This window comes from Argentina anserina, unplaced genomic scaffold (genome assembly GCF_933775445.1).
Source record: "Argentina anserina unplaced genomic scaffold, drPotAnse1.1, whole genome shotgun sequence".
In the NCBI taxonomy this organism is placed as follows: domain Eukaryota; kingdom Viridiplantae; phylum Streptophyta; class Magnoliopsida; order Rosales; family Rosaceae; genus Argentina; species Argentina anserina.
This window is the reverse complement of record NW_026089428.1, coordinates 217,028-230,835: the sequence shown is the minus strand read 5'-3', so window position 1 is coordinate 230,835 and position 13,808 is coordinate 217,028.

The window sequence follows — 13,808 nt, the reverse complement described above, 5'->3', positions numbered from 1 at the left end:
CTTGCAAAACTCCTAAATACAATAGAAACTCGCATCAGAAGCCTTACAGAAAAATACTCAAACGAGAAATGAAAAGATACACAATTGGAATAGTAAAGATACGCAAACGATGTAAAGATACTCAGTTTGAAAGAAACACACTCCCACACTTGGAAAACTCTCAAATACAATAGAAACTCGCATCAGAAGCCTTACAGAAAGATATTCAAACGAGAAATGAAAAGATACACAATTGGAATAGTAAAGATACGCAAACGATGTAAAGATACACAATTGGAATAGTAAAGATACGCAAACGATGTAAAGATACTCAGTTTGAAAGAAACACACTCCCACACTTGCAAAACTCTCAAATACAATAGAAACTCGCATCAGAAGCCTTACAGAAAGATACTGAAACGAGAAATGAAAAGATACACAATTGGAATAGTAAAGATACGCAAACGATGTAAAGATACACAATTGGAGTAGTAAAGATACGCAAACGATGTAAAGATACTCAGTTTGAATGAAACACACTCCCACACTTGCAAAACTCCTAAATACAATAAAAACTCGCATCAGAAGCCTTACAGAAAGATACTCAAACGAGAAATGAAAAGATACACAATTGGAATAGTAAAGATACGCAAACGATGTAAAGATACTCAGTTTGAAAGAAACACACTCCCACACTTGCAAAACTCTCAAATACAATAGAAACTCGCATCAGAAGCCTTACAGAAAGATACTCAAACGAGAAATGAAAAGATACACAATTGGAATAGTAAAGATACGCAAACGATGTAAAGATACACAATTGGAATAGTAAAGATACGCAAACGATGTAAAGATACTCAGTTTGAATGAAACACACTCCCACACTTGCAAAACTCTCAAATACAATAGAAACTCGCATCAGAAGCCTTACAGAAAGATACTCAAACGAGAAATGAAAAGATACACAATTGGAATAGTAAAGATACGCAAACGATGTAAAGATACACAATTGGAATAGTAAAGATACGCAAACGATGTAAAGATACTCAGTTTGAAAGAAACACACTCCCACACTTGGAAAACTCTCAAATACAATAGAAACTCGCATCAGAAGACTTACAGAAAGATACTCAAACGAGAAATGAAAAGATACACAATTGGAATAGTAAAGATACGCAAACGATGTAAAGATACTCAGTTTGAAAGAAACACACTCCCACACTTGCAAAACTCTCAAATACAATAGAAACTCGCATCAGAAGCCTTAAAGAAAGATACTCAAACGAGAAATGAAAAGATACACAATTGGAATAGTAAAGATACGCAAACGATGTAAAGATACACAATTGGAATAGTAAAGATACGCAAACGATGTAAAGATACTCAGTTTGAAAGAAACACACTCCCACACTTGGAAAACTCTCAAATACAATAGAAACTCGCATCAGAAGACTTACAGAAAGATACTCAAACGAGAAATGAAAAGATACACAATTGGAATAGTAAAGATACGCAAACGATGTAAAGATACTCAGTTTGAAAGAAACACACTCCCACACTCGCAAAAATCTTAAATACAATAGAAACTCGCATCAGAAGCCTTACAGAAAGATACTCAAACGAGAAATGAAAAGATACACAATTGGAATAGTAAAGATACGTAAACGATGTAAAGATACACAATTGGAATAGTAAAGAAACGCAAACGATATAAAGATACTCAGTTTGAAAGAAACACACTCCCACACTTGCAAAACTCTCAAATACAATAGAAACTCGCATCAGAAGCCTTACAGAAAGATACTCAAACGAGAAATGAAAAGATACACAATTGGAATAGTAAAGATACGTAAACGATGTAAAGATACACAATTGGAATAGGAAAGAAACGCAAACGATATAAAGATACTCAGTTTGAAAGAAACACACTCCCACACTTGCAAAACTCTCAAATTCAATAGAAACTCGCATCAGAAGCCTTACAGAAAGATACTCAAACGAGAAATGAAAAGATACACAATTGGAATAGTAAAGATACGCAAACGATGTAAAGATACACAATTGGAATAGTAAAGATACGCAAACGATTTTAAGGTACTCAGTTTGAAAGAAACACACTCCCACACTTGCAAAACTCTCAAATACAATAGAAACTCGCATCAGAAGCCTTACAGAAAGATACTGAAACGAGAAATGAAAAGATACACAATTGGAATTGTAAAGATACGCAAACGATGTAAAGATACACAATTGGAGTAGTAAAGATACGCAAACGATGTAAAGATACTCAGTTTGAATGAAACACACTCCCACACTTGCAAAACTCCTAAATACAATAGAAACTCGCATCAGAAGCCTTACAGAAAAATACTCAAACGAGAAATGAAAAGATACACAATTGGAATAGTAAAGATACGCAAACGATGTAAAGATACTCAGTTTGAAAGAAACACACTCCCACACTTGGAAAACTCTCAAATACAATAGAAACTCGCATCAGAAGCCTTACAGAAAGATATTCAAACGAGAAATGAAAAGATACACAATTGGAATAGTAAAGATACGCAAACGATGTAAAGATACACAATTGGAATAGTAAAGATACGCAAACGATGTAAAGATACTCAGTTTGAAAGAAACACACTCCCACACTTGCAAAACTCTCAAATACAATAGAAACTCGCATCAGAAGCCTTACAGAAAGATACTGAAACGAGAAATGAAAAGATACACAATTGGAATAGTAAAGATACGCAAACGATGTAAAGATACACAATTGGAGTAGTAAAGATACGCAAACGATGTAAAGATACTCAGTTTGAATGAAACACACTCCCACACTTGCAAAACTCCTAAATACAATAAAAACTCGCATCAGAAGCCTTACAGAAAGATACTCAAACGAGAAATGAAAAGATACACAATTGGAATAGTAAAGATACGCAAACGATGTAAAGATACTCAGTTTGAAAGAAACACACTCCCACACTTGCAAAACTCTCAAATACAATAGAAACTCGCATCAGAAGCCTTACAGAAAGATACTCAAACGAGAAATGAAAAGATACACAATTGGAATAGTAAAGATACGCAAACGATGTAAAGATACACAATTGGAATAGTAAAGATACGCAAACGATGTAAAGATACTCAGTTTGAATGAAACACACTCCCACACTTGCAAAACTCTCAAATACAATAGAAACTCGCATCAGAAGCCTTACAGAAAGATACTCAAACGAGAAATGAAAAGATACACAATTGGAATAGTAAAGATACGCAAACGATGTAAAGATACACAATTGGAATAGTAAAGATACGCAAACGATGTAAAGATACTCAGTTTGAAAGAAACACACTCCCACACTTGGAAAACTCTCAAATACAATAGAAACTCGCATCAGAAGACTTACAGAAAGATACTCAAACGAGAAATGAAAAGATACACAATTGGAATAGTAAAGATACGCAAACGATGTAAAGATACTCAGTTTGAAAGAAACACACTCCCACACTTGCAAAACTCTCAAATACAATAGAAACTCGCATCAGAAGCCTTAAAGAAAGATACTCAAACGAGAAATGAAAAGATACACAATTGGAATAGTAAAGATACGCAAACGATGTAAAGATACACAATTGGAATAGTAAAGATACGCAAACGATGTAAAGATACTCAGTTTGAAAGAAACACACTCCCACACTTGGAAAACTCTCAAATACAATAGAAACTCGCATCAGAAGACTTACAGAAAGATACTCAAACGAGAAATGAAAAGATACACAATTGGAATAATAAAGATACGCAAACGATGTAAAGATACTCAGTTTGAAAGAAACACACTCCCACACTTGCAAAACTCTCAAATACAATAGAAACTCGCATCAGAAGCCTTAAAGAAAGATACTCAAACGAGAAATGAAAAGATACACAATTGGAATAGTAAAGATACGCAAACGATGTAAAGATACACAATTGGAATAGTAAAGATACGCAAACGATGTAAAGATACTCAGTTTGAAAGAAACACACTCCCACACTTGGAAAACTCTCAAATACAATAGAAACTCGCATCAGAAGACTTACAGAAAGATACTCAAACGAGAAATGAAAAGATACACAATTGGAATAGTAAAGATACGCAAACGATGTAAAGATACTCAGTTTGAAAGAAACACACTCCCACACTTGGAAAACTCTCAAATACAATAGAAACTCGCATCAGAAGCCTTACAGAAAGATACTCAAACGAGAAATGAAAAGATACACAATTTGAATAGTAAAGATACGCAAACGATGTAAAGATACTCAGTTTGAAAGAAACACACTCCCACACTTGGAAAACTCTCAAATACAATAGAAACTCGCATCAGAAGCCTTACAGAAAGATACTCAAACGAGAAATAAAAAGATACACAATTGGAATATCAAAGATACGCAAACGATGTAAAGATACACAATTGGAATAGTAAAGATACGCAAACGATGTAAAGATACTCAGTTTGAATGAAACACACTCCCACACTTGCAAAACTCCTAAATACACTAGAAACTCGCATCAGAAGCCTTACAGAAAGATACTAAAACGAGAAATGAAAAGATACACAATTGGAATAGTAAAGATACGCAAACGATGTAAAGATACTCAGTTTGAAAGAAACACACTCCCACACTTGCAAAACTCTCAAATAAAATAGAAACTCGCATCAGAAGCCTTACAGAAAGATACTCAAACGAGAAATGAAAAGATACACAATTGGAATAGTAAAGATACGCAAACGATGTAAAGATACTCAGTTTGAAAGAAACACACTCCCACACTTGGAAAACTCTCAAATACAATAGAAACTCGCATCAGAAGACTTACAGAAAGATACACAAACGAGAAATGAAAAGATACACAATTGGAATAGTAAAGATACGCAAACGATGTAAAGATACACAATTGGAATAGTAAAGATACGCAAACGATGTAAAGATACTCAGTTTGAAAGAAACACACTCCCACACTTGGAAAACTCTCAAATACAATAGAAACTCGCATCAGAAGCCTTACAGAAAGATACTCAAACGAGAAATAAAAAGATACACAATTGGAATATCAAAGATACGCAAACGATGTAAAGATACACAATTGGAATAGTAAAGATACGCAAACGATGTAAAGATACTCAGTTTGAATGAAACACACTCCCACACTTGCAAAACTCCTAAATACACTAGAAACTCGCATCAGAAGCCTTACAGAAAGATACTAAAACGAGAAATGAAAAGATACACAATTGGAATAGTAAAGATACGCAAACGATGTAAAGATACTCAGTTCGAAAGAAACACACTCCCACACTTGCAAAACTCTCAAATACAATAGAAACTCGCATCAGAAGCCTTACAGAAAGATACTCAAACGAGAAATGAAAAGATACACAATTGGAATAGTAAAGATACGCAAACGATGTAAAGATACTCAGTTTGAAAGAAACACACTCCCACACTTGGAAAACTCTCAAATACAATAGAAACTCGCATCAGAAGACTTACAGAAAGATACACAAACGAGAAATGAAAAGATACACAATTGGAATAGTAAAGATACGCAAACGATGTAAAGATACACAATTGGAATAGTAAAGATACGCAAACGATGTAAAGATACTCAGTTTGAAAGAAACACACTCCCACACTTGGAAAACTCTCAAATACAATAGAAACTCGCATCAGAAGCCTTACAGAAAGATACTCAAACGAGAAATAAAAAGATACACAATTGGAATATCAAAGATACGCAAACGATGTAAAGATACACAATTGGAATAGTAAAGATACGCAAACGATGTAAAGATACTCAGTTTGAATGAAACACACTCCCACACTTGCAAAACTACTAAATACACTAGAAACTCGCATCAGAAGCCTTACAGAAAGATACTAAAACGAGAAATGAAAAGATACACAATTGGAATAGTAAAGATACGCAAACGATGTAAAGATACTCAGTTTGAAAGAAACACACTCCCACACTTGCAAAACTCTCAAATACAATAGAAACTCGCATCAGAAGACTTACAGAAAGATACTCAAACGAGAAATGAAAAGATACACAATTGGAATAGTAAAGATACGCAAACGATGTAAAGATACTCAGTTTGAAAGAAACACACTCCCACACTTGCAAAACTCTCAAATACAATAGAAACTCGCATCAGAAGCCTTAAAGAAAGATACTCAAACGAGAAATGAAAAGATACACAATTGGAATAGTAAAGATACGCAAACGATGTAAAGATACACAATTGGAATAGTAAAGATACGCAAACGATGTAAAGATACTCAGTTTGAAAGAAACACACTCCCACACTTGGAAAACTCTCAAATACAATAGAAACTCGCATCAGAAGACTTACAGAAAGATACTCAAACGAGAAATGAAAAGATACACAATTGGAATAGTAAAGATACGCAAACGATGTAAAGATACTCAGTTTGAAAGAAACACACTCCCACACTTGGAAAACTCTCAAATACAATAGAAACTCGCATCAGAAGCCTTACAGAAAGATACTCAAACGAGAAATGAAAAGATACACAATTTGAATAGTAAAGATACGCAAACGATGTAAAGATACTCAGTTTGAAAGAAACACACTCCCACACTTGGAAAACTCTCAAATACAATAGAAACTCGCATCAGAAGCCTTACAGAAAGATACTCAAACGAGAAATAAAAAGATACACAATTGGAATATCAAAGATACGCAAACGATGTAAAGATACACAATTGGAATAGTAAAGATACGCAAACGATGTAAAGATACTCAGTTTGAATGAAACACACTCCCACACTTGCAAAACTCCTAAATACACTAGAAACTCGCATCAGAAGCCTTACAGAAAGATACTAAAACGAGAAATGAAAAGATACACAATTGGAATAGTAAAGATACGCAAACGATGTAAAGATACTCAGTTTGAAAGAAACACACTCCCACACTTGCAAAACTCTCAAATACAATAGAAACTCGCATCAGAAGCCTTACAGAAAGATACTCAAACGAGAAATGAAAAGATACACAATTGGAATAGTAAAGATACGCAAACGATGTAAAGATACTCAGTTTGAAAGAAACACACTCCCACACTTGGAAAACTCTCAAATACAATAGAAACTCGCATCAGAAGACTTACAGAAAGATACACAAACGAGAAATGAAAAGATACACAATTGGAATAGTAAAGATACGCAAACGATGTAAAGATACACAATTGGAATAGTAAAGATACGCAAACGATGTAAAGATACTCAGTTTGAAAGAAACACACTCCCACACTTGGAAAACTCTCAAATACAATAGAAACTCGCATCAGAAGCCTTACAGAAAGATACTCAAACGAGAAATAAAAAGATACACAATTGGAATATCAAAGATACGCAAACGATGTAAAGATACACAATTGGAATAGTAAAGATACGCAAACGATGTAAAGATACTCAGTTTGAATGAAACACACTCCCACACTTGCAAAACTCCTAAATACACTAGAAACTCGCATCAGAAGCCTTACAGAAAGATACTAAAACGAGAAATGAAAAGATACACAATTGGAATAGTAAAGATACGCAAACGATGTAAAGATACTCAGTTTGAAAGAAACACACTCCCACACTTGCAAAACTCTCAAATACAATAGAAACTCGCATCAGAAGACTTACAGAAAGATACTCAAACGAGAAATGAAAAGATACACAATTGGAATAGTAAAGATACGCAAACGATGTAAAGATACTCAGTTTGAAAGAAACACACTCCCACACTTGCAAAACTCTCAAATACAATAGAAACTCGCATCAGAAGCCTTAAAGAAAGATAGTCAAACGAGAAATGAAAAGATACACAATTGGAATAGTAAAGATACGCAAACGATGTAAAGATACACAATTGGAATAGTAAAGATACGCAAACGATGTAAAGATACTCAGTTTGAAAGAAACACACTCCCACACTTGGAAAACTCTCAAATACAATAGAAACTCGCATCAGAAGACTTACAGAAAGATACTCAAACGAGAAATAAAAAGATACACAATTGGAATAGTAAAGATACGCAAACGATGTAAAGATACTCAGTTTGAAAGAAACACACTCCCACACTTGGAAAACTCTCAAATACAATAGAAACTCGCATCAGAAGCCTTACAGAAAGATACTCAAACGAGAAATGAAAAGATACACAATTTGAATAGTAAAGATACGCAAACGATGTAAAGATACTCAGTTTGAAAGAAACACACTCCCACACTTGGAAAACTCTCAAATACAATAGAAACTCGCATCAGAAGCCTTACAGAAAGATACTCAAACGAGAAATAAAAAGATACACAATTGGAATATCAAAGATACGCAAACGATGTAAAGATACACAATTGGAATAGTAAAGATACGCAAACGATGTAAAGATACTCAGTTTGAATGAAACACACTCCCACACTTGCAAAACTCCTAAATACACTAGAAACTCGCATCAGAAGCCTTACAGAAAGATACTAAAACGAGAAATGAAAAGATACACAATTGGAATAGTAAAGATACGCAAACGATGTAAAGATACTCAGTTTGAAAGAAACACACTCCCACACTTGCAAAACTCTCAAATACAATAGAAACTCGCATCAGAAGCCTTACAGAAAGATACTCAAACGAGAAATGAAAAGATACACAATTGGAATAGTAAAGATACGCAAACGATGTAAAGATACTCAGTTTGAAAGAAACACACTCCCACACTTGGAAAACTCTCAAATACAATAGAAACTCGCATCAGAAGACTTACAGAAAGATACACAAACGAGAAATGAAAAGATACACAATTGGAATAGTAAAGATACGCAAACGATGTAAAGATACACAATTGGAATAGTAAAGATACGCAAACGATGTAAAGATACTCAGTTTGAAAGAAACACACTCCCACACTTGGAAAACTCTCAAATACAATAGAAACTCGCATCAGAAGCCTTACAGAAAGATACTCAAACGAGAAATAAAAAGATACACAATTGGAATATCAAAGATACGCAAACGATGTAAAGATACACAATTGGAATAGTAAAGATACGCAAACGATGTAAAGATACTCAGTTTGAATGAAACACACTCCCACACTTGCAAAACTCCTAAATACACTAGAAACTCGCATCAGAAGCCTTACAGAAAGATACTAAAACGAGAAATGAAAAGATACACAATTGGAATAGTAAAGATACGCAAACGATGTAAAGATACTCAGTTTGAAAGAAACACACTCCCACACTTGCAAAACTCTCAAATACAATAGAAACTCGCATCAGAAGCCTTACAGAAAGATACTCAAACGAGAAATGAAAAGATACACAATTGGAATAGTAAAGATACGCAAACGATGTAAAGATACTCAGTTTGAAAGAAACACACTCCCACACTTGCAAAACTCTCAAATACAATAGAAACTCGCATCAGAAGCCTTAAAGAAAGATACTCAAACGAGAAATGAAAAGATACACAATTGGAATAGTAAAGATACGCAAACGATGTAAAGATACACAATTGGAATAGTAAAGATACGCAAACGATGTAAAGATACTCAGTTTGAAAGAAACACACTCCCACACTTGCAAAACTCTCAAATACAATAGAAACTCGCATCAGAAGACTTACAGAAAGATACTCAAACGAGAAATGAAAAGATACACAATTGGAATAGTAAAGATACGCAAACGATGTAAAGATACTCAGTTTGAAAGAAACACACTCCCACACTTGCAAAACTCTCAAATACAATAGAAACTCGCATCAGAAGCCTTAAAGAAAGATACTCAAACGAGAAATGAAAAGATACACAATTGGAATAGTAAAGATACGCAAACGATGTAAAGATACACAATTGGAATAGTAAAGATACGCAAACGATGTAAAGATACTCAGTTTGAAAGAAACACACTCCCACACTTGGAAAACTCTCAAATACAATAGAAACTCGCATCAGAATACTTACAGAAAGATACTCAAACGAGAAATGAAAAGATACACAATTGGAATAGTAAAGATACGCAAACGATGTAAAGATACTCAGTTTGAAAGAAACACACTCCCACACTTGGAAAACTCTCAAATACAATAGAAACTCGCATCAGAAGCCTTACAGAAAGATACTCAAACGAGAAATGAAAAGATACACAATTTGAATAGTAAAGATACGCAAACGATGTAAAGATACTCAGTTTGAAAGAAACACACTCCCACACTTGGAAAACTCTCAAATACAATAGAAACTCGCATCAGAAGCCTTACAGAAAGATACTCAAACGAGAAATAAAAAGATACACAATTGGAATATCAAAGATACGCAAACGATGTAAAGATACACAATTGGAATAGTAAAGATACGCAAACGATGTAAAGATACTCAGTTTGAATGAAACACACTCCCACACTTGCAAAACTCCTAAATACACTAGAAACTCGCATCAGAAGCCTTACAGAAAGATACTAAAACGAGAAATGAAAAGATACACAATTGGAATAGTAAAGATACGCAAACGATGTAAAGATACTCAGTTTGAAAGAAACACACTCCCACACTTGCAAAACTCTCAAATACAATAGAAACTCGCATCAGAAGCCTTACAGAAAGATACTCAAACGAGAAATGAAAAGATACACAATTGGAATAGTAAAGATACGCAAACGATGTAAAGATACTCAGTTTGAAAGAAACACACTCCCACACTTGGAAAACTCTCAAATACAATAGAAACTCGCATCAGAAGACTTACAGAAAGATACACAAACGAGAAATGAAAAGATACACAATTGGAATAGTAAAGATACGCAAACGATGTAAAGATACACAATTGGAATAGTAAAGATACGCAAACGATGTAAAGATACTCAGTTTGAAAGAAACACACTCCCACACTTGGAAAACTCTCAAATACAATAGAAACTCGCATCAGAAGCCTTACAGAAAGATACTCAAACGAGAAATAAAAAGATACACAATTGGAATATCAAAGATACGCAAACGATGTAAAGATACACAATTGGAATAGTAAAGATACGCAAACGATGTAAAGATACTCAGTTTGAATGAAACACACTCCCACACTTGCAAAACTCCTAAATACACTAGAAACTCGCATCAGAAGCCTTACAGAAAGATACTAAAACGAGAAATGAAAAGATACACAATTGGAATAGTAAAGATACGCAAACGATGTAAAGATACTCAGTTCGAAAGAAACACACTCCCACACTTGCAAAACTCTCAAATACAATAGAAACTCGCATCAGAAGCCTTACAGAAAGATACTCAAACGAGAAATGAAAAGATACACAATTGGAATAGTAAAGATACGCAAACGATGTAAAGATACTCAGTTTGAAAGAAACACACTCCCACACTTGGAAAACTCTCAAATACAATAGAAACTCGCATCAGAAGACTTACAGAAAGATACACAAACGAGAAATGAAAAGATACACAATTGGAATAGTAAAGATACGCAAACGATGTAAAGATACACAATTGGAATAGTAAAGATACGCAAACGATGTAAAGATACTCAGTTTGAAAGAAACACACTCCCACACTTGGAAAACTCTCAAATACAATAGAAACTCGCATCAGAAGCCTTACAGAAAGATACTCAAACGAGAAATAAAAAGATACACAATTGGAATATCAAAGATACGCAAACGATGTAAAGATACACAATTGGAATAGTAAAGATACGCAAACGATGTAAAGATACTCAGTTTGAATGAAACACACTCCCACACTTGCAAAACTACTAAATACACTAGAAACTCGCATCAGAAGCCTTACAGAAAGATACTAAAACGAGAAATGAAAAGATACACAATTGGAATAGTAAAGATACGCAAACGATGTAAAGATACTCAGTTTGAAAGAAACACACTCCCACACTTGCAAAACTCTCAAATACAATAGAAACTCGCATCAGAAGACTTACAGAAAGATACTCAAACGAGAAATGAAAAGATACACAATTGGAATAGTAAAGATACGCAAACGATGTAAAGATACTCAGTTTGAAAGAAACACACTCCCACACTTGCAAAACTCTCAAATACAATAGAAACTCGCATCAGAAGCCTTAAAGAAAGATACTCAAACGAGAAATGAAAAGATACACAATTGGAATAGTAAAGATACGCAAACGATGTAAAGATACACAATTGGAATAGTAAAGATACGCAAACGATGTAAAGATACTCAGTTTGAAAGAAACACACTCCCACACTTGGAAAACTCTCAAATACAATAGAAACTCGCATCAGAAGACTTACAGAAAGATACTCAAACGAGAAATGAAAAGATACACAATTGGAATAGTAAAGATACGCAAACGATGTAAAGATACTCAGTTTGAAAGAAACACACTCCCACACTTGGAAAACTCTCAAATACAATAGAAACTCGCATCAGAAGCCTTACAGAAAGATACTCAAACGAGAAATGAAAAGATACACAATTTGAATAGTAAAGATACGCAAACGATGTAAAGATACTCAGTTTGAAAGAAACACACTCCCACACTTGGAAAACTCTCAAATACAATAGAAACTCGCATCAGAAGCCTTACAGAAAGATACTCAAACGAGAAATAAAAAGATACACAATTGGAATATCAAAGATACGCAAACGATGTAAAGATACACAATTGGAATAGTAAAGATACGCAAACGATGTAAAGATACTCAGTTTGAATGAAACACACTCCCACACTTGCAAAACTCCTAAATACACTAGAAACTCGCATCAGAAGCCTTACAGAAAGATACTAAAACGAGAAATGAAAAGATACACAATTGGAATAGTAAAGATACGCAAACGATGTAAAGATACTCAGTTTGAAAGAAACACACTCCCACACTTGCAAAACTCTCAAATACAATAGAAACTCGCATCAGAAGCCTTACAGAAAGATACTCAAACGAGAAATGAAAAGATACACAATTGGAATAGTAAAGATACGCAAACGATGTAAAGATACTCAGTTTGAAAGAAACACACTCCCACACTTGGAAAACTCTCAAATACAATAGAAACTCGCATCAGAAGACTTACAGAAAGATACACAAACGAGAAATGAAAAGATACACAATTGGAATAGTAAAGATACGCAAACGATGTAAAGATACACAATTGGAATAGTAAAGATACGCAAACGATGTAAAGATACTCAGTTTGAAAGAAACACACTCCCACACTTGGAAAACTCTCAAATACAATAGAAACTCGCATCAGAAGCCTTACAGAAAGATACTCAAACGAGAAATAAAAAGATACACAATTGGAATATCAAAGATACGCAAACGATGTAAAGATACACAATTGGAATAGTAAAGATACGCAAACGATGTAAAGATACTCAGTTTGAATGAAACACACTCCCACACTTGCAAAACTCCTAAATACACTAGAAACTCGCATCAGAAGCCTTACAGAAAGATACTAAAACGAGAAATGAAAAGATACACAATTGGAATAGTAAAGATACGCAAACGATGTAAAGATACTCAGTTTGAAAGAAACACACTCCCACACTTGCAAAACTCTCAAATACAATAGAAACTCGCATCAGAAGACTTACAGAAAGATACTCAAACGAGAAATGAAAAGATACACAATTGGAATAGTAAAGATACGCAAACGATGTAAAGATACTCAGTTTGAAAGAAACACACTCCCACACTTGCAAAACTCTCAAATACAATAGAAACTCGCATCAGAAGCCTTAAAGAAAGATAGTCAAACGAGAAATGAA